At 51.9% G+C, this 20,273-nt stretch overlaps 2 non-coding genes across 2 annotated transcripts; both read left to right on the plus strand.

Moving 5' to 3' along the window:
• The first annotated feature begins 9,063 nt into the window (after positions 1-9,063).
• TRNAA-CGC (transfer RNA alanine (anticodon CGC)) lies at positions 9,064-9,135 on the plus strand. The gene has a single exon. It is a non-coding gene; the product is annotated as a tRNA-Ala (tRNA).
• A 7,503-nt stretch (positions 9,136-16,638) lies between these two features.
• On the plus strand, positions 16,639-16,711 carry TRNAM-CAU (transfer RNA methionine (anticodon CAU)). The gene has a single exon. It is a non-coding gene; the product is annotated as a tRNA-Met (tRNA).
• The last annotated feature ends 3,562 nt before the right edge of the window (positions 16,712-20,273 follow it).

Consider the following 20,273-nt stretch of genomic DNA (forward strand, 5'->3'; position numbering starts at 1 on the left):
AGCTTTTTCCACATCCTCTGTCACTAGGTTGCCTCTCTCATTCAGTAAGGGGCCCACGCTTTCCTTGACTTTCTTCTTGTTGCCAACATACTTGAAGAAACCCTTCTTGTTACTCTTGACATCTCTTGCTAGCTGCAGCTCCAGGTGCGATTTGGCCCTCCTGATACCTTTCCTACATGCCCGAGCAATATTTTTATACTCTTCCCTGGTCATATGTCCAACCTTCCACTTCTTGTAAGCTTCTTTTTTATGTTTAAGATCCGCTAGGATTTCACCATTAAGCCAAGCTGGTCGCCTGCCATGTTTACTATTCTTTCGACTCATTGGGATGGTTTGTCCCTGTAACCTCAACAGGGATTCCTTGAAATACAGCCAGCTCTCCTGGACTCCCTTCCTCTTCATGTTAGTCCCCCAGGGGATCCTGGCCATCTGTTCCCTGAGGGAGTCGAAGTCTGCTTTCCTGAAGTCCAGGGTCCGTATCCTGCTGCTTACCTTTCTTCCCTGCGTCAGGATCCTGAACTCAACCAACTCATGGTCACTGCCTCCCAGATTCCCATCCACTTTTGCTTCCCCCACTAATTCTACACGGTTTGTGAGCAGCAGGTCAAGAAAAGCGCCCCCCCCTAGTTGGCTCCCCTAGCACTTGCGCCAGGAAATTGTCCCCTACGCTTTCCAAAAACTTCCTGGATTGTCTATGCACCGCTGTATTGCTCTCCCAGCAGATATCAGGAAAATTAAAGTCACCCATGAGAATCAGGGCATGCGATCTAGTAGCTTCCGTGAGTTGCCGGAAGAAAGCAATCAATGTAGTGTCGGGCTCAACGGGTAGAGATCAATGGCTCCGTGTCTAGTTGTCAGCCGGTATCAAGTGGAGTGCCCCAGGGGTTTGTCCTGGGGCCGGTTTTGTTCAGTATCTTCATAAATGATCTGGAGGATGGTGTGGATTGCACCCTCAGCAAGTTTGCAGATGACACTAAACTGGGAGGAGAGGTAGATACGCTGGAGAGTAGGGATAGGATACAGAGGGACCTAGACAAATTAGAGGATTGGGCCAAAAGAAGTCTGAGGAGGTTCAACAAGGACAAGTGCAGAGTCCTGCACTTAGGACGGAAGAATCCCATGCACCGCTACAGACTAGGGACCGAATGGCTAGGCAGCAGTTCTGCAGAGAAGGACCTAGGGGTGAGAGTGGACGAGAAGCTGGATATGAGTCAGCAGTGTGCCCTTGTTGCCAAGAAGGCCAATGGCATTTTGGGATGTATACGTAGGGGCATTGCCAGCAGATCGAGGGACGTGATCGTTCCCCTCTATTCGACATTGGTGAGGCCTCATCTGGAGTACTGTGTCCAGTTTTGGGCCCCACACTACAAGAAGGATGTGGAAAAATTGGAAAGAGTCCAGCAGAGGGTAACAAAAGCGACTAGGGGACTGGAACACAAGAGTTATGAGGAGCGGCTGAGGGAACTGGGGATGTTTAGTCTACGGAAGAGAAGACTGAGGGGGGATTTGATAGCTGCTTTCAACTCCCTGAAAGGGGGTTCCTAAGAGGATGGATCTAGACTGTTCTCAGTGGTAGCAGATGACAGAACGAGGAGTAATGGTCTCAAGTTGCAGTGGGGGAGGTTTAGGTTGGATATTAGGAAAAACTTTTTCACTAGGAGGTGGTGAAACACTGGAATGCGTTACCTAGGGAGGTGGTGGAATCTCCTTCCCTAGAAGTTTTTAAGGTCAGGCTTGACAAAATGATTGGATGATTGACAGGATGATTTAGTCAGGGATCGGTCCTGCTTTGAGCAGGGGGTTGGACTAGATACCTCCTGAGGTCCCTTCCAACCCTGATATTCTATGATTCTATGACCGCCTCACAAGAGCCTACTCGAGCAGGAGGTGAGCCGGCTCCTTCACCTGCGGAGTTCAGCTACAAAGGATACTATTCCCGCTATTTCCTTATCCTGAAGGCCAAAGGAGGCTTCAGGCCCATCCTGGACTTGCGAGGCCTAAACCAGTATATGGTAAAACTCAAGTTCCGCATGGTCTCCCTGGCCTCCACCATTCCCTCCCTGGATCCTGGAGACTAGTACGCCACCCTCGATCTCCAAGATGCGTACTTCCACATTCACATATTCGAGGCCCACAGACGTTTCCTCCGCTTCACAGTAGGACAGGAACACTACCAGTTCACTGTCCTCCCATTTGGCCTCTCCACAGCACCCAGAGCCTTCACAAAGTGTATGTCTGTGGTGGCCACCTACCTCAGGCACCGGGGGGTCAAGATCTTCCCCTGCATGAACGACTGGCTGGCCAAAGGCAGCTCCAGATCACAGGTACAGGCCCACACATCACTCCTCCTGTCCACATGCACCACACTGGGGCTGCTGGTAAACAACCCCAAATCCACATTGGTACCAGTACAACATATAGAGTTCATTGGTGTGATTCTCAGTGCGACGGCGGCCAGAGCTTCCCTCCCGCTGGACAGGTTCGAAACCTTGAGGGAGCTCATCAGGGGGACCAGGAGGTTTCCCATGACAACTGCCAAGGCAGGTCTCCAACCCCTGGGTCCCGCGTCAGCGTGCATGTACGTGGTGCTGTTCAGGGAGATTTTGGCAAACCAGTACAGTGCCCATACCCCTATTGTGTGTTGTTGACAGTAGTCAAGTTATCAGGGCCACACGGAACCATTCTTGCTTATTGCTAATGGTAGCCAAGTCAGCAGGTTGTAAATTGGTCATGCAGAGGCCTCCAGACAGGAGGAGAGGGGGTTTGGGGTGCCACAGGGCACAGGGCAACTTGACCCTGCGCCCTTCCTGCTAATTGCTGATGCATGTATTTTCGAAAAACAAGAAGTCTGTTTCTATGTGCCCCCGGAAATGTCTGTCAGGGCCCAAAGGCATGGACACTCTGAAAAACAAATATCTCTGGTTAATTCACAATCATAAGGTGTTTGACCTTTTAACCCTGCTTGCTTAGCAAGTTTTCTTTAAGGGATATGTCATTATATTACTAATAAGGGGGGAAAATTTGAGGTCATTGGACTTCTCAGGAGGGGCTCTTCAGGGACACTCCCTCTGGACACATCTTCGCGTCCCCACCGACAGACGGAAGCCTGGCCAGCAGAAGCCTGTCACGGGGCCGCTCAGCTCCAGTAATCATCGAGGGTTGGGGGTATTTTACTAACCTGTTGCGGACGCGTTCGGGACCCCGGTCTAAAGATCTGACACACTAAAATTGGAAGAAAATGAAAATCTGTCTCAGAATGCGTTTCAGAGCACAAGGAAGTATTCGAAAGTTTTTTTAAAAAAAACAGGAGAAAAGGATGAAGCTGAGTGTATGTGCGGCCCGTGGTGCAGCCCAGTTATTAAATGCATGTATTGATAGGTCCTTCAAATGAAAAGCTTTATTTGGGGATTTGAGAGAGATTGTTTCCTTAAACGCATTTTGTTTTGAGTTCTGTTTTAGTTTTTCAGCAAACCACACTGATTAACAGAATTCAAAGCATTCATCGACTGAATATTTTCCCCCTGTCTTTCTGTCCATGAAAATAAACCCCAATATTTACCCAGAAACAGTATGAATCATTTTTTGCACTGATTTTCACCTGTTTTTTGTGGTGGTGGTAATAAACACTGATCAATTCCCGGGAAAAATTAAATAAAATAGAACCTGAAAATGAAGGACCCTAACAACATTAGGTGTGGTGCAGGAGATACAGATGTGTTGGTTGACTGTTTTTCTCATTTAAAAATGTACTTGATGATTTCCATGGCAAAAATATTTGTACCCGACCATGAAAAAAGGAAGAAACCGTGAAAATACCCAAGGGAGAGAGGGGGTTTCTGAGAGCCGGGGTAGAGACGGGGATTTTCATGAAATGGGGAGAGGCCAAAGTAGGGCCTTTCCCTGAAGCAAAGCAGGAGGGTTTTTGTGCAGTTTCATTTTAACCAGAGCCCGCATCCTGTAGCCCCTACTGACACCTGCCCCCCAACATGTGACCTAGAGCCACTGGTGCGTCCTGAGACAGCCCCACTAGTCTGGCCCTCCTCCCCAGTGCGAAAACTGCAGATCCCCCAGCGCTCCCTCTCCTAGGGGTCTGTTGAAAGGCAGCTACCTGCTTGGTAAGATAGCGGTGAGTATCCCTGCTCCAATTACAGGAGACCAGAGTTTGATTTCCCTGCCCCCCTGGAAGGCTGACTGTCTGACACACTTGGAAGTTTCATGCTAATTCTGACTCACCTGCTGATCAGCCTGGAGCTCGCTTTCAATGCTGCAAAGTGATTTGAATCCCTGGGAGCAGAACCCCGGCGTCCTACAATGCCAGCTCCTTTGTCTCACTGTGACATGATACAATCAAGTCTGTTGCTGTCCAGTTTGTCGTGAATCTCTTTCTGTTTTCTTCCTTGTTCCTGGGGAGGGGAGTTTCCCCGTTCATCACATATCTTGATGGGAGGGGAAAGGGAGAGAGAAGAGGTATTTTTCTTGTTTCTTTCTCTCTCTCTCTCTCTACTTTCTGTTCTTTCCTTCCCATCCAGAAGCACCCCTTTCATTTCAGATGGTGGAGTGACCCCCCTTCCCCATTCTCAGCATTCAGGAGCCTTTGGAGCAGAAAAATTTGAGAGGCGGGTGGAGCAGGAGGTGCGAATTGTTGGCAGGAAGGAGTCCTAGCAGCTCTTCTGAGAAATGGCTCGCCCTTCTCTATATTCTTTCCTGTGGGCTCTGAGAAGCAGGATGCGGCCTGTATGGTAAAGTCCACGCAACATTCCCCTTTCATCCCAGCCCTGGGACGTCACCAGTTGCCACCTATCCCCTGGCAGCAGTGAGGGATGTTTCCCACTGTCCAGGAGACACCAGCCTTGGACCAAAGGCAGCTTGAGGCTTCTTCTCTCCCCCTTCTTGGAATCAAGTTCATGTTTTTTCCAAGAGTTAGAGCAGCCCGAACCCCCAGGGTCTGGATTAATGTCACAAGTTTGCAATCTCTCCCTGGAAGACAACTTCTTAAGGAGTGGAGTTAAATGAGATGAGTGGAGTTAAATCACTTCTCAGCCTGAGTCCTTTGCTCTTAATCCTGAGGCTATTGTCCCACCGTGGGGCCATTTCCTGCCTCTCTTTCACACAGAAGGACAATTTTCTTTGCGCAGACTCAGGAACATCAAGATCTTTCTCTGTCCCTTGTGCAAAGCAGGGTGTCAAATTCCAAGGAACCCTCCTCGTCTGCGATGGAAACAATGGAGAAGCAGGGGGCCCGGGGCACCTCCAGCCCTGGCCGGGAGATGTTCCCTCCCCGCTTTCTTTATGCTGCTGTTGTTATTTCATGGAATGTCTGGGATGGGGAAAAGCTGAGTTCACTCCAGGTGGAGGGGAAAAAGGACCCTGAAAATCTCAGGGCCTCAGGAAAAGCCCAACCCCTGCTACCGGGATCACTGAGGTGCTGGGGATTTGAGCAGGAAAGGGACTGTGTGAATTGTCCAGGTGGGGAATGAATAACAATTTACAACTAGGTTTCAGAGTAGCAGCCGTGTTAGTCTGTATTCGCAAAAAGAACAGGAGGACTTGTGGCACCTTAGAGACTAACCAATTTATTTGAGCATAAGCTTTCGTGAGCTACAGCTCACTTCATCTGATGCATTCAGTGGAAAATACAGTGAGGAGATTTATATACACACAGAACATGAAACAATGGGGGTTACCATACACACTGTAACCAGAGTGATCACTTAAGGTGAGCTATTACCAGCAGGAGAGCGGGGGGCGGGGGGAGAAAACCCTTTGCAGTGATAATCAAGGTGGGACATTTCCAGCAGTTAACAGGAACGTCTGAGGAACAGTGGGGTGGGGGGGATAAACAAGGGGAAACAGTTTTACTTTGTGTAATGACTCAACCACTCCCAGTCTCTATTCAAGCCTAAGTTAATTGTATCCAATTTGCAAATTAATTCCAATTCAGCCGTCTCTCATTGGAGTCTGTTTTTGACCTTTTTTTGTTGAAGAATTGCCACTTTTTGGTCTGTAATCGAGTGACCAGAGAGATTGAAGTGTTCTCAGACTGGTTTATGAATGTTATAATTCTTGACATCTGATTTGTGTCCATTTATTCTTTTACGTAGAGACAGTCCGGTTTGACCAATGTACATGGCAGAGGGGCATTGCTGGCACATGATGGCATATATCACATTGGTGGATGTGCAGGTGAACGAGCCTCTGATAGTGTGGCTGATGTGATTGGGCCCTGTGATGGTGTCCCCTGAATAGATATGTGGGCACAGCTGGCAACGGGCTTTGTTGCAAGGATAGGTTCCTGGGTTAGTGGTTCTGTTGTGTGGTATGTGGTTGCTGGTGAGTATTCGCTTCAGGTTGGGGGGCTGTCTGTAGGCAAGGACTGACCTGTCTCCCAAGATTTGTGAGAGAGTTGGGTCATCCTTCAGGATAGGTTGTAGATCCTTGATAATGCGTTGGAGGGGTTTTAGTTGGGGGCTGAAGGTGACGGCTAGTGGCTGTTATTTTCTTTGTTGGGCCTGTCCTGTAGTAGGTGACTTCTGGGAACTCTTCTGGCTCTATCAATCTGTTTCTTCACTTCCGCAGGTGGGTATTGTAGTTGTAAGAATGCTTGATAGAGATCTTGTAGGTGTTTGTCTCTGTCTGAGGGGTTGGAGCAAATGCGGTTGTATTGCAGAGCTTGGCTGTAGACGATGGATCGTGTGGTGTGGTCAGGGTGAAAGCTGGAGGCATGTAGGTAGGAATAGCGGTCAGTAGGTTTCTGGTATAGGGTGGTGTTTATGTGACCATCGTTTATTAGCACTGTAGTGTCCAGGAAGTGGATCTCTTGTGTGGACTGGTCCAGGCTGAGGTTGATGGTGGGATGGAAATTGTTGAAATCATGGTGGAATTCCTCCAGGGCTTCTTTTCCATGGGTCCAGATGATGAAGATGTCATCAATATAGCGCAAGTAGAGTAGGGGCGTTAGGGGACAAGAGCTGAGGAAGCGTTGTTCTAAGTCAGCCATAAAAATGTTGGCATACTGTGGGGCCATGCGGGTACCCATAGCAGTGCCGCTGATTTGAAGGTATACATTGTCCCCAAATGTGAAATAGTTATGGGTGAGGACAAAGTCACAAAGTTCAGCCACCAGGTTAGCCGTGACATTATCGGGGACAGTGTTCCTGACGGCTTGTAGTCCATCTTTGTGTGGAATGTTGGTGCAGAGGGCTTCGACATCCATAGTGGCCAGGATGGTGTTATCAGGAAGATCACCGATGGATTGTAGTTTCCTCAGGAAGTCAGTGGTGTCTCGAAGGTAGCTGGGAGTGCTGGTAGCGTAGGGCCTGAGGAGGGAGTCTACATAGCCAGACAATCCTGCTGTCAGGGTGCCAATGCCTGAGATGATGGGGCGCCCAGGATTTCCAGGTTTATGGATCTTGGGTAGCAGATAGAATATCCCAGGTCGGGGTTCCAGGGGTGTGTCTGTGCGGATTTGTTCTTGTGCTTTTTCAGGGAGTTTCTTGAGCAAATGCTGTCGTTTCTTTTGGTAACTCTCAGTGGGATCAGAGGGTAATGGCTTGTAGAAAGTGGTGTTGGAGAGCTGCCGAGCAGCCTCTTGTTCATATTCCGACCTAGTCATGATGACGACAGCACCTCCTTTGTCAGCCTTTGTGATTATGATGTCAGAGTTGTTTCTGAGGCTGTGGATGGCATTGTGTTCTGCACGGCTGAGGTTATGGGGCAAGTGATGCTGCTTTTCCACAATTTCAGCCCGTGCACGTCGGCGGAAGCACTCTATGTAGAAGTCCAGTCTGCTGTTTCGACCTTCAGGAGGAGTCCACCTAGAATCCTTCTTTTTGTAGTGTTGATAGGGAGGTCTCTGTGGGTTAGTATGTTGTTCAGAGGTGTGTTGGAAATATTCCTTGAGTCGGGGACGTCGAGAATAGGATTCTAGGTCACCACAGAACTGTATCACGTTTGTGGGGGTGGAGGGGCAGAAGGAGAGGCCCCGAGATAGGACAGCTGCTTCTGCTGGGCTGAGAGTATAGTTGGATAGGTTAACAATATTGCTGGGTGGGTTGAGGGAACCACTGCTGTGGCCCCTTGTGGCATGCAGTAGTTTAGAAAGTTTAGAGTCCTTTTTCTTTTGTAGAGAAGCAAAGTGTGTGTTGTAAATGGCTTGTCTAGTTTTAGTAAAGTCCAGCCACGAGGAAGTTTGTGTGGAAGGTTGGTTTTTTATGAGAGTCTCCAGTTTTGAGAGCTCCTTCTTAATCTCTCCCTGTTTGCTGTAGAGGATGTTGATCAGGTGATTCCGCAGTTTCTTTGAGAGCGTGTGGCACAAGCTGTCAGCACAGTCTGTGTGGTGTGTAGATTGTAATGGATTTTTTACCTTCAGTCCTTTCGGTACGACGTCCATCTGTTTGCATTTGGAAAGGAAGATGATGTCTGTCTGTATCCATACGAGTTTTTTCATGCAGTTGATAGATTTCCACCCCATACGGCTAAATGCAGTGCCTTGCATAATGACGGGTTTCAGAGTAGCAGCCGTGTTAGTCTGTATTCGCAAAAAGAAAAGGAGTACAACTCGATCCACCTCATTAACCACCGACACAGGCTAATCGTGCTGCAGAGAGAAGGGAAACCGGGAGCGATTCTTTGCTGTCAGCCTTGGAAACAGTGACCCGAGTGCACTGCAGTGAATGTGCTGGGGAAAGCTGGACTTTACAGGCGGGTGGAAATAGCAGATCCGAGAAATGCCTGGAGCCCCCCCCCACCCCACTTCTTCCACCAGGGTGAGGTGTTGAGCGACTCACAGCGCCCCCCAGCGCCGTTCCCTTTCAGCAGGGGGTGGCAGCTCCAGCCAGTCAATGGAGGGGAGAGGGCCGAGTGTATCTCTGCACCCTGAGTCCAGCGCAGGCCCTTTCTCTCATAGAGAAACTGGCCCTGCTGCAAAGTGACCCCTAAGAACCAGCAACCTCCAGGACAGAGGGTTTGGCCCTCAGAGCAGGGAATGTGTCCCCCATGCTGCCGTTAGGCCCCTGGAGGCTCTGGAAACAGGAGGGCTCTGAGTGTAACCCATCCCAAACAGCTGGGGATGTAGCTCAGTGGTAGAGCGCATGCTTCGCATGTATGAGGCCCTGGGTTCGATCCCCAGCATCTCCAAGTTCTCTTTTCACCCTGCTGCCTTGCTGCGGCCCAGCAGGAGTTTCAGTCCTGCTCAGTGCGGGGCAGGTGCCCATTGCACGGAAGGTCTGTGGGAGTTTCTGCTCCGAAGTCACCTTGATACTTTTAAGATTCCCACCCAAGGGGCGGCTTGGGACAATGGCGGATAAGAAGGGGGAATCCTCCAGCCCTGGAGGGAAAGGTCCCCTCTGCCCAGACTGAGGGGCAAGGAGATGGAGGGCAGTCAGTGCTCAGAGAGGAGAGAGGTCAGTGATTTACACCCACCAGGGGACACTGTCTTTTTGAGGCAGGTGCAGCTGGCTTGGGATGCTGCTGACGATTGTAGGATTCATAAAGGTTTATGCGCTTGGCAACATTCAGGGCACACCCGGAGTGTTGTGTAGGAGCAGTGCACACACAGCTCCTCTCAAGGGCATCAACCTTGGAATCTCGCCAAGATGACATGATCCGTGGGAAGCCTCTCAGGACTGGGCTCAAGGCCCGAGAGCAAGGAATGCGGTAGATAGAAATTGGTAAATAAGAATGTTAAACAAAGCCAGTGTATTCCTTTTATCTGTTGGAGAATGTAATGCGCGGGGGGAGAGAGAGAATAAAGGGGAAGGTGGAAAGCTGACAGGCGGAAGCCTGTTAGCAGAGACCAGCCTGCTTGCTTGCAAAAAGCTGTGTTCTGTCTTGTCATTGAACCGCCACAACTGGCGCCCAACGTGGGGCCCTCAGCACTCACCTCGCCCGGCAAGGGTTTCAGACGCGTCACTCATCCGCTTCGTGGATCCCGGTGAGTATTTTTCGTTGTGGTAAGTATGGGAAGCTCCCTCTCTGCTTTGCAAGTGCAACACCGCAATGAGCTACAGTATTTGCTGCGTAAGGCTCAGCATGACTGCCCCACTCGAGAACTCACTCTCCTGCTACAGGAGGTGAGTGCCCAGTGCCCGTGGTACCCTGAAGCCGGAACCCTTAAGCTAGCGGACTGGGAGCGGTTGGGCCAGACATTGCACAAAGAGCCTCGGGCGTCCGTGCAGGCTTTACATGCCTGGCAGCTCTGCCGCGACGCGATACAGTGTGTCGCCTCAGACAGGCCCTCCCTCGCGAGGCTGGTGATCTCGCCACGCCCGTCCGCTCCTGCAGCCATCCCCGCTCCTGACAATGCGACACAGTGTGTCGCCTCGGAAAGACCCTCTCCCGCGCCAACAGAGGGGATGCCGATCCCGCCACCCCCGTCTGCTCCTGCAACCATCCCTCCCCCTGCTTCGCCCCCAGTGCCTCTATTACCACTGCCTCCCTGGCCTTCCCCACCGGAGCCGGTGTGTGATCACCCTCCGCCCGTGGGGCCCCATGCTCCGGGGCCCCCCGGGGGGTCGTCTGCGTCTGCTCAGGGGCTTTCGCTGGTGCAACAAATGGTTCACGCAGCGAAGACTCGCTCAGATCTTACAGCAGAGGAGCTGGCTGATCTGGTCTGTTTGTCCTGTGACCTGGCAGGATGAGGGCCAGGGCAACCAGGTTGCAGACTGGGTCAGTTTGCCTTACTCGGTGATCAGAGAGGTAAAGAAAGCGATTCACGAGTTTGGCCTGACTAGCACGTATGTGCGTGGTCTCATTGAAGGGCTAGGTAGTGGGTACTCCCTGATCCCTGAAGACTGGAAGGCGCTGTTGCGCATGATGCTGACACCCAGTCAGTATGTTATTTGGCTTAGTGAGTATCGGCAGATGGTGGAACGCCAGGCCCAGGTATATAGAGAGCAAGGTGTCATTTATGAGCAGTTGGCAGGGGAGGGCCAGTTTGCTACCATTCAGATGCAGTCTCAACTCCCTCAGGCCGTCTTCCCCATTATTTCCGCCTGCGCCCAGCATGCTTTCCGGAAGGTCCCGGATTCGGGCAGGCCTACTAAAACCTTTGCCAGTATCCGTCAGGGTGCATCAGAGTCCTGTATGGATTTTACCAACAGATTGCAGGAGGCTATCCTCCGACAGGTGGATAACCCTGCGGCAGCTCAGGAGATCCTGTTAAAAATGGCGGTTGAAAATGCAAATGAGGATTGCCGCCGTGCTCTCCAGGCGGCACAAGCCGCTGGCGTTCTAGAGCTGTCGGACATGCTGCGGGCGTGCCAAAATATCGGAACCCAAGCCCATAAGGCTGGAGTTCTGGCCGCCGCCCTGCGGAAAACCGGGAAGGAGGGGAAGCGTTGTTACCGCTGTGGTAAGGAGGGTCACTTTCAGCGGGAGTGCCGCTCATCGACGGCCCCGCCCGCCCCTCAAAGAAGTGCCCCAAGTGTCGGAAGGGCTATCACTGGGCTAATCAGTGTCGTAGCGGGTCGGGAAACCGCACGACGGGTCCCCCCCGAACCCAGGGCCAAACGGGGGTGTTTCCCACTCAGACAACTGTTCCTCTGCCTTACAATCCATAGACTCCATGAGGGCGGCGACTGCCGGAAGTGCACGGCTTGATTTGATTATGCAGGAGGACGCTGATTTTCAGTTGCCAGGGGAGGTCTGCGCCATACCTACACAGGTGACGGGACCTCTCCCTGCCGGATTTGTGGGTCTGGTTCTCCCTCGCTCACACGCTGGGAAACAGGGTTTTTTTGTCATCCCAGGAGTCATTGACGCCGATTACACCGGCGTTATTAAGGTTCAGGTATGGACCCATCTTCCACAGTTGCTCCCACGTGGACGGTCAATTGCACGATTGATTTTAGTCCCCTATCAGGTGCCAGCCACAGAGGATCGAGCCCGGGGTGGAGGCGGCTTTGGATCAGCGTTGTCTCACTCGCTGTCTCACAGCACGTCCTCTCCACTTGTTGCTCTGACAATGTCGGTCCGCCCCTCAAAACCTCAGTTAACACTTCTCTTAAATAATGTTCCTTTTACAGGGTTGGTGGACACTGGAGCTGACGTTACGGTCATTCGTGATCCGGAGTGGCCAGTTGGTTGGCCAACAGTTCCTTCTAAAGAGTTGTGGGTGATCGGGGGTAGCAAACCCGGGCGCCAAAGTTTGTCTTGGGTCACGGTCTCTAAACCAGGAGGCCGTGCCCTTGCTACAATCCGCCCTTTTGTACTCCCTGTCCACCTCAATATTTGGGGCCGTGATTTACTTACAAAACTGGACACCACCCTTGATATTAATATATAATGGCCCAAAATCCTCCCTCACCCACCTTGCCATCCGCATTACCATTGGTATGGCAATCCTTAGAGCCCGTATGGATTGACTAGTGGCCCCTCCCTCTAGAAAGCTGAAAGCGCTTCATTCACTTGTACAACAATATTTCCATGCACAGCGCTTGGAGAGCTTTACTAGTCCTTGGAACTGGCTGCTGTTATTTTGGCCTTTCAATTTTTTGCTGATTGTCCCTTTAATTTGATTGTGGACACGCATTATGTTTATCAGGTAATTGATCATTTACCCCTTGCCCTCATTACCCCTCAGGTTGATGCGGACCTCTTTCGCCTGTTTTTGTCCTTACAGCATTTCATCACCACTCGTAATTTCCCTTATTTTGTTGCTCATATTCGCAGTCATACCCCTCTGCCTGGGACACTCACTGAGGGCAATGCGCGCGCCGATCGCGCGTTACGTGGTCAGGTAAATTCCCTTTTTTCTGACCCCATTGAAAGCCATTCCTTTCTTCATCAGTCTGCCTCTGTTTTGGCCCGACAGTTTCACATTCCTGCTGATCATGCACGTTCTATTGTTCGTTCCTGCCCCTACTGTGCCGCTGCTGCCCCTGCCTTTTCTTATGCCGTTAACCCCAGAGGTACCGCAGCGAATCAGCTGTGGCAAATGGATGTCACTCACGTGCCACAATTCTGCCCCTATTCGTTTTTACATGTTTTCATTGATACCTATTTGGGATTCCTTTGGGAGACCCCACAGCGTGGGGAAGCCACTCCCAAAGTTATTCACCATTTGCTAGCCTGTTTTGCTGTTATGGGTCACCCGAGCCAGATAAAAATGGATAATGCCCCGGCCTATTGCTCCACAGCCCTCTCCACCTTTTGTGCCCAATGGGACGTCCGTCTCAAACACGGGATCCCTTATAATTCCACAGGCCAAGCTATTGTTGAACGTGCAAATCGCACACTAAAAACCTTGCTCGACAAACAATTAAAACAAGGGGAGCTGCGTCTCCGAATCTTAGGAGACATTCAGCAACAACTGCATATCCTTTTGTTTACTTTAAATAATTTAACGCTGAACGCAGATCAGCAGACCCCCGCGGATCGGCATTTTCACAAATGGAAAGACCGCGTGTCTATTACCATCAGCTGCCCGATCCGCAATGGTTGGGCCCAGTGCCTTTAATCACTTGGGGTCGGGGATATGCTGCTGTGTCTCTCCCTGCAGGACCGTTGTGGGTTCCAGCCGGTGTGTGCGACCAGCACTGAAACAGCATGGCGTGGCACCAGGGGCTGTCGAACCCCATACCGGAGTTTCAGCTGACCTTGGAGGAGAACGCGGTGCCTCCCGGGTCGACAACGGCGGGACGGAGACGGAAGAGACGTAGCATCCCAAGCCAGCCCGTGACACGGGGAGCAGTAAAAGCATTGGTCGCCGCGGCTCAATGAAGACTGGCAGCAAACCAACAGCCAGAGACTCTTGAGACTTTGTTTGTGGCAATTCTCGCCCAAATTACTGCTAATTCTGTACTGATTGTATGCCTTTTGTGCCTGCTATTTCCTGGAGGGGTTGATTCGGGAGCGCTTTCTCCATTACAGGCCCGAATGACATATAACCTATGGGAAAGATTGGCTTCAATAGCAAATGTTACCCACTTTTGTTTATTTGATTTTGTAGCAGCTGAAGAATTATTAGGTACGTGCCTTATTCCAGTATGTCATCATCCTGAGGAAATTGGGAATGAGATGATGCTCGCCGCTTACTCGAACCTCTCTTCCCAGTACTCTAGTATGGCTAATCGGGGCCAGGCCAATCACACTTTACCTTCTTAAGCTTATTTTTTGCTGCTGCTGTGTACAATGTATTCCCTCTTTGTTAAGGCTTTGTCGAGATCCGCCCTGGCAGGCTCCACGAGTTATGACCTTGTCTGTCTGGGAGTTAATTGGCTTGCAAATGCAAATTGATGGCTACCATGAGATGGCCGAGCACAAATAAACAAAAAAGGAGGGGATGTAGGATTCATAAAGGTTTATGCGCTTGGCAACATTCAGGGCACACCCGGAGTGTTGTGTAGGAGTAGTGCACACACTGCTCCATCCAAGGGCATCAACCTGGGAATCTCGCCAAGATGACATGAACCGTGGGAAGCCTCTCAGGACTGGACTCAAGGCCCGAGAGCAAGGAATGCGGTAGATAGAAATTGGTAAATAAGAATGTTAAACAAAGCCAGTGTATTCCTTTTATCTGTTGGAGAATGTAATGCGCGGGGGGAGAGAGAGAATAAAGGGGAAGGTGGAAAGCTGACAGGCAGAAGTCGGTTAGCAGACCAGCCTGCTTGCTTGCTAAAAGCTGTGTTCTGTCTTGTCATTGAACCGCCACAGACGATGGATAGGAAACAGGCTGGAGTCGATGACAGATGAGACCACAGAAGGGGAAGGCGAAGGACAGCTCCACCGAAGATCCTGGGTGCTCAGATGCCCCAGGTCTAGGCACCCTGGCCTGCCCTAGAGAGAGAAAAGGCAAAGAGGGGCCCAGCCCCCCGACAGTCATCCCATGGACAAGAATCTGGGTGGGAGTTGGGTGAAGGTTCCCGCTGGACAAAGGGGAGCTGAAATCCCTCAGCGTCCTGGAATTTAAGCAATGCAAGCTTCAAACCCTGCATGGGTGCGGGCTGAGGGGCACCCGCAGAAGGTTGGGCTGGACAGGGGTGGCAGGCTTGTATAATTTTTGGTGGTGCCCAGAATGGGACCAAGTCCTGCCCCTGCCCCCCCACACACACACACACCTGCCTAAGGCTCTGGGAGGGAGTTTGGCAGTGGGAGGGAGATGGGCTGGGCTCTGGGAGAGAGTTTGGGTGCAGGGTCTGGGCTCGGGCAGGGGGTTGGGGATGCGGGAGAGGGTGAGAGGTGTGGCGCTTACCTTGGGCATCTCCCGAAAGTGATCTGCACCCCCCTCTGGCAGTAGCCCCTAGGTGTGTGGGGCGGGCTCTGCCCACCGCTGCCCGCAGACGCCACCCCAGCAGCTCCCCTTGCCACAGATGGCCGAGTCGGCCCTCAGGGCGGGGGCAGCGTGTGGAGATCCCCCCACCCCCGGGGCTGCAGGGACGCGCCAGCCGCTTCGGAGACCGGCACGCCACGCGGAGCGAGGGTGGGCAGGAAGCTGCCTCAGCCCCCTTGTGCTGCCGGTGACGGCGGTGGGGGTCCCCGGGCCCTTTTAAATGGCCCGGGGGCGGCAGGTGGGACCCGGGCGGGGCAGGACGCTCCCAAGGGCCTGACGTTGCTTTGCCCAGCGACGAATCTCGGAACAGGCCAGCCATGAAATGACGGCAGGACCTGAGGAGGAAAAGCCTCCGGGTTCGTCTGTGGGCCTTGACGCCGAACGGGAGCCGTAATTCGACTCGCTTTGTGGCTGCGGCCGGTAAAATATCAGGGCAAAGTCGTCCCAGTGACTGTGACACTGGGTTTGAGGACTCTTTGGTCTTATTAAAATGTAACTAGCATGGTACACTCGTGTTTTTAAAGGTGGCTTCCCCAAGCAATCCCAAGTTGTCCTTCCCACAGCTGGGTGACGGTGGGCAGCAGGGGATCTCCCCAGTCTGTGGGGGATTCTCTCTGGGGCCCACTGTCAGTTCTCCAGCCTTTCTCCCCCTAACCACGCACCCCCCTCCCCTCCCCATTATCAATGCTTTACAGCGACCCCTCCCTCCCCTTATGGGATACAGACTCTCGGAGACAGAGACTGCCTGGGGCTCCCCTCTGCATGGCCCCAACAGGGAAGGAAAGAGACTGACAGGGGAGAGGAAGGAGACAGGCAGAAGGAGTCAAATGGGGCTAGACGAGAATAGAGGAGATTTTCTTCCTGTTAAAATAGACTGGAGTCTCATTGCTGGAAAGCCACAGCTTGAGTGAGGTTTGAACCAGCAGCCTTTCAATTGCCAGGCAAAGGTGGGAACCACAGAGACCGATCACGGCCGACTTCCCCACGCTGTCCAAGGAGCCCCTGCAGGGGTGCAGGTGGTTAGTGCAAAGGGCAATATTGCTGGGGTTGTGAGTTCAAGCCTTCCCTGCAGCCCTGGTTTCTATCACCCCGTGGAGCTTCCCAGCTTGCTTGTCCTCATTCACATGGAAAGTGCCATGAGAGGAAGGTCTAAAATGGGGACGTTGGTGCAAAGCTTGGGACCCCCCACCCATGCTGGCACTAGCTCCGGGTGGGTTGCTCAGGGGCAGGGTGAATTGATTTCTTTGCTGCGGAGAAAGCTGCCAGGACAGGTCTGTGGGCACCAGAGCTCCCCGCTTCTTCCCGCACACGCCAGGCTCCGTCACTCCTGGAGGAGGGTCCTATAAGCACCGAGCCTAAAGCTCTTCCAAGCCTTCTTAGTGCAGCGAGCAGCGTGTCAGTCTCATAATCTGAAGGTCCTGAGTTCAAGCCTCAGAGAGGGCAACGCTTCTTGCTCCCTGCTTCAGATTTTCTAACGGAAATCGTGGAAAAGGGACTAGAGCTGAGTGGTTTCTAGACACCTCCCCATCCGTCTAACACACCCAGAGACTTTTCTAAGGCATTCACTTTTCCTTCTCCTTTATGACTCCGGAAATGCCGATTCCTAGAAGCCCCTTTCCACAGAGCACACAGAGCAAGCTGCGGGCTGCCAGGCTGTTGTGGGCAAGTAGCGAAAGGGGTGCACAAAAAATCCAGGAGGGCCATTGCCCCCCCATGCTCACCCCCCAAGCAGCTTGGACTCTTGATGACTGTGATGCTCCAATTCCACCTCCTCCGCATCCTCAACCCCCGCTGGAGGCAGACTTCGACCCCTGTTCATATTCCAGACCCCAGCCGGTGCAGCATCCCTGCCCAACCACTCACCATCTGCCCCCGCTGAACCAGCTGGGGGGCTGCCCCCAGGGGCAGACAGCTTATGCCGCTCCCCTCAGCTGTTGGCAGCTAATCCCCACCTAAGGCTCGGGGGAAGGAGCTGGGGATCACTTGTTATTTCTTCCATACGTCCAGTCTCGCTGTGTTTGAACACATTTCTCCCGAAAACCGATTCACATTTAGAGCCCCTCCCCCCAGTTCTGCTTTATGCCTCATTCCTGTGCAGATGTGAACGCAAAGAAACTTTTGGGGACCACTTGCAGCTACTCCCCTGAAGATTTTTTAATTCAATCATTGCTGACTCCTACCCCCATTCAGAACAGTGGACTTTTTGGCCCAGGAGCTGGGCTAAAGGTGAAATAACGGGCGAAGGTTTGTTACCCCCATGCCCGGTGCTGGAATTCGCTATATTATCCCAGCACAAAGGCCGAACTATGGCACAGAGGTTCCTTTCCCTGCAGAGAAAACGCATTTCCCTGTAAAAGCACCCCAGCGGGGAATGGTTAAACCAGCCACGTGGTGGCGCCATCCCTTCAGGGCTGGAGCTGCAGGTTCAGCCCTGCACAGGGGCTCAGTCTACACTGCAATTAAAAACCCCAGGGCTGGCCTGTGCCAGCTGACTCGGGCTCCCAGGGCTCAGACTATTTAATTGCAATGTAGATGCTCAAGCTCCGGCTGCAAGCAGAGCTCTGGGTCCCTCCCATCTAGCAGACCCCAGCTGGGATGGCATTTGGGATGGGAGCAGTTTCCCCTGAGCTCACGGGGTCTTTCTGCTCTGAAACCTCCTGCATTCTCAGTAACCGTCTCGTCTGAAATAGAAGCCGCCATCCTGGCAGGGAAAGGAAAGAACAGAAAGCGGAGGAGAGAAAGAGGGAAATCCTCCCCCGCAATCTATCTCCCTTCCACCACCCTCCTTAACTCTCATCCCATGTCACTGGGCTCCCTCTACGCTGCAGCCATGGAGAGGACACCAGGGTTTGGTGTGGTACAGAGCATCAGCCAGGAGATCAGGGAGCGTGTCTCTCCAGTGCTCTCTGTGATCCCCATGCTGGCACCAAGCAGGGTGGAATAGGTGGAGTAACCAGTCTGATCCCAATGCAAAGAGGTGAGGAGCAAGGAGGAGACAGAGCCAGGAGCCACTGAGGGTGGAAGGGAGTTAGGAGCATGTGTGTGGGTGATGATCAGGGGGAGGGATAGCTCAGTGGTTTGCGCATTGGCCTGCTAAACCCAGAGTTGTGAGTTCAATCCTTGAGGGGGCCATTTAGGGATCTGGAGCAAAAATTGGAGATTGGCCCTGCTTTGAGCAGGGGGTTAGAATCATAGAATATCAGGGTGGGAAGGGACCTCAGGAGGTCATCTAGTCTAACCCCCTGCTCAAAGCAGGACCAATCCCCAATCAAATCATCCCAGCCAGGGCTTTGTCAAGCCTGACCTTAAAAACTTCTAAGGAAGGAGATTCTACCACCTCCCTAGGTAACGCATTCCAGTGTTTCACCACCCTCCTAGTGAAAAAGTTTTTCCTAATATCCAACCTAAACCTCCCCCACTGCAACTTGAGATCATTACTCCTTGTTCTGTCATCTTCTACCACTGAGAACAGTCTATAACCATCCTCTCTGGAACCACCTCTCAGGTAGTTGAAAGCAGCTATCAAATCCCCCCTCATTCTTCTCTTCTGCAGACTAAACAATCCCAGTTCCCTCAGCCTCTCCTCATAAGTCATGTGTTCCAGACCCCTAATCATTTTTGTTTCCCTTCGCTGGACTCTCTCCAATTTATCCACATCCTTCTTGTAGTGTGGGGCCCAAAACTGGACACAGTACTCCAGATGAGGCCTCACCAGTGTCGAATAGAGGGGAACGATCACGTCCCTCGATCTGCTCGCTATGCCCCTACTTATACATCCCAAAATGCCATTGGCCTTCTTGGCAACAAGGGCACACTGCTGACTCATATCCAGCTTCTCGTCCACTGTAACCCCTAGGTCCTTTTCCGCAGAACTGCTGCCGAGCCATTCGGTCCCTAGTCTGTAGCTGTGCATTGGGTTCTTCCGTCCTAAGTGCAGGACCCTGCACTTATCCTTATTGAACCTCATCAGGTTTCTTTTGGCCCAATCCTCCAATTTGTCCAGGTCCCTCTGTATCCTATCTCTGCCCTCCAGCGTATCTACAAGATACGCTGGAGGGACAAGATGATCTCCTGAGGTCCCTTCCAACCCTGATATCCTATGATTGGAGATGCATAGAGATACTGCAGGGGTTGGATAGTGCATTTTCTACATTCCCCAGCTGATAGCAAATAGCTGTGAAATTCCCTGGAAGTGTGTGTGTGTGTGTGTGTGTCTCATTCCCCCATCTCCAAACCAATGGGCAGTCTACATACAGGATAACAACCTACTAGGGCTGCTATGCTATTAGTTAACGTGGCAGACGTCTGTGCAGTGGACCTAAAGGCCCTGCTTTGCTGATCACACACTGGCTGGTCAATACGGCTGATCAGAATGGAATTTCTATTGCTCAATTTTCCTTTCTAAAAAACTAGAGGAAATGCCATATAAAAATGTCCATCCCCTTTTCTAGATGTAATTTGCTGGGTCTGAGAAGGCAGCCTTTGTCTCACGAGAAGAATCGGCAGTGCTATCGGTCAGTGCTGGATGGGCAATGAGCCCAAATGCTTCTCACTCGGCTTCTCTTCCACAGCAATCTGTCTGCCCTTCTCTTTCCTCATCCAGCCAGCCCCAGACTAGATTGCCTCAGAGACAAACAAGGGCTCTTTGTCCCGTGACAAACCTACAGCTCTTCCTGGTCCCAAGAAACCCAACAAGAGGAGGAAAACAAGAGGATTCTGTGCTTGGTTGTTTCCAAGCCCATCTTTAACCATCCCCGCTGCATTGTGAGCCAGGGTTTACATGTGTTTGACCAGGTCTCACAGTCCTGTTACAAGTCTGCCACCGGCAGTGATCCCTCCATTCGAGGATCATCTCTAGCATGGATTTACATGTGGGCCCTGAGAGGACACAGGAGTCCGAGCCTGGAACCACAGAGCCGCCCACAGTAGGTACAGACCTTTCCTGGCAGGTCAGCTGCCCGCTGGGAGAAAGATTTCTTTTTCCTTCCTTTTCTCTCCCTTTTCG

This window comes from Natator depressus, chromosome 28, assembly GCF_965152275.1.
Source record: "Natator depressus isolate rNatDep1 chromosome 28, rNatDep2.hap1, whole genome shotgun sequence".
NCBI classification, from domain to species: Eukaryota; Metazoa; Chordata; order Testudines; family Cheloniidae; genus Natator; species Natator depressus.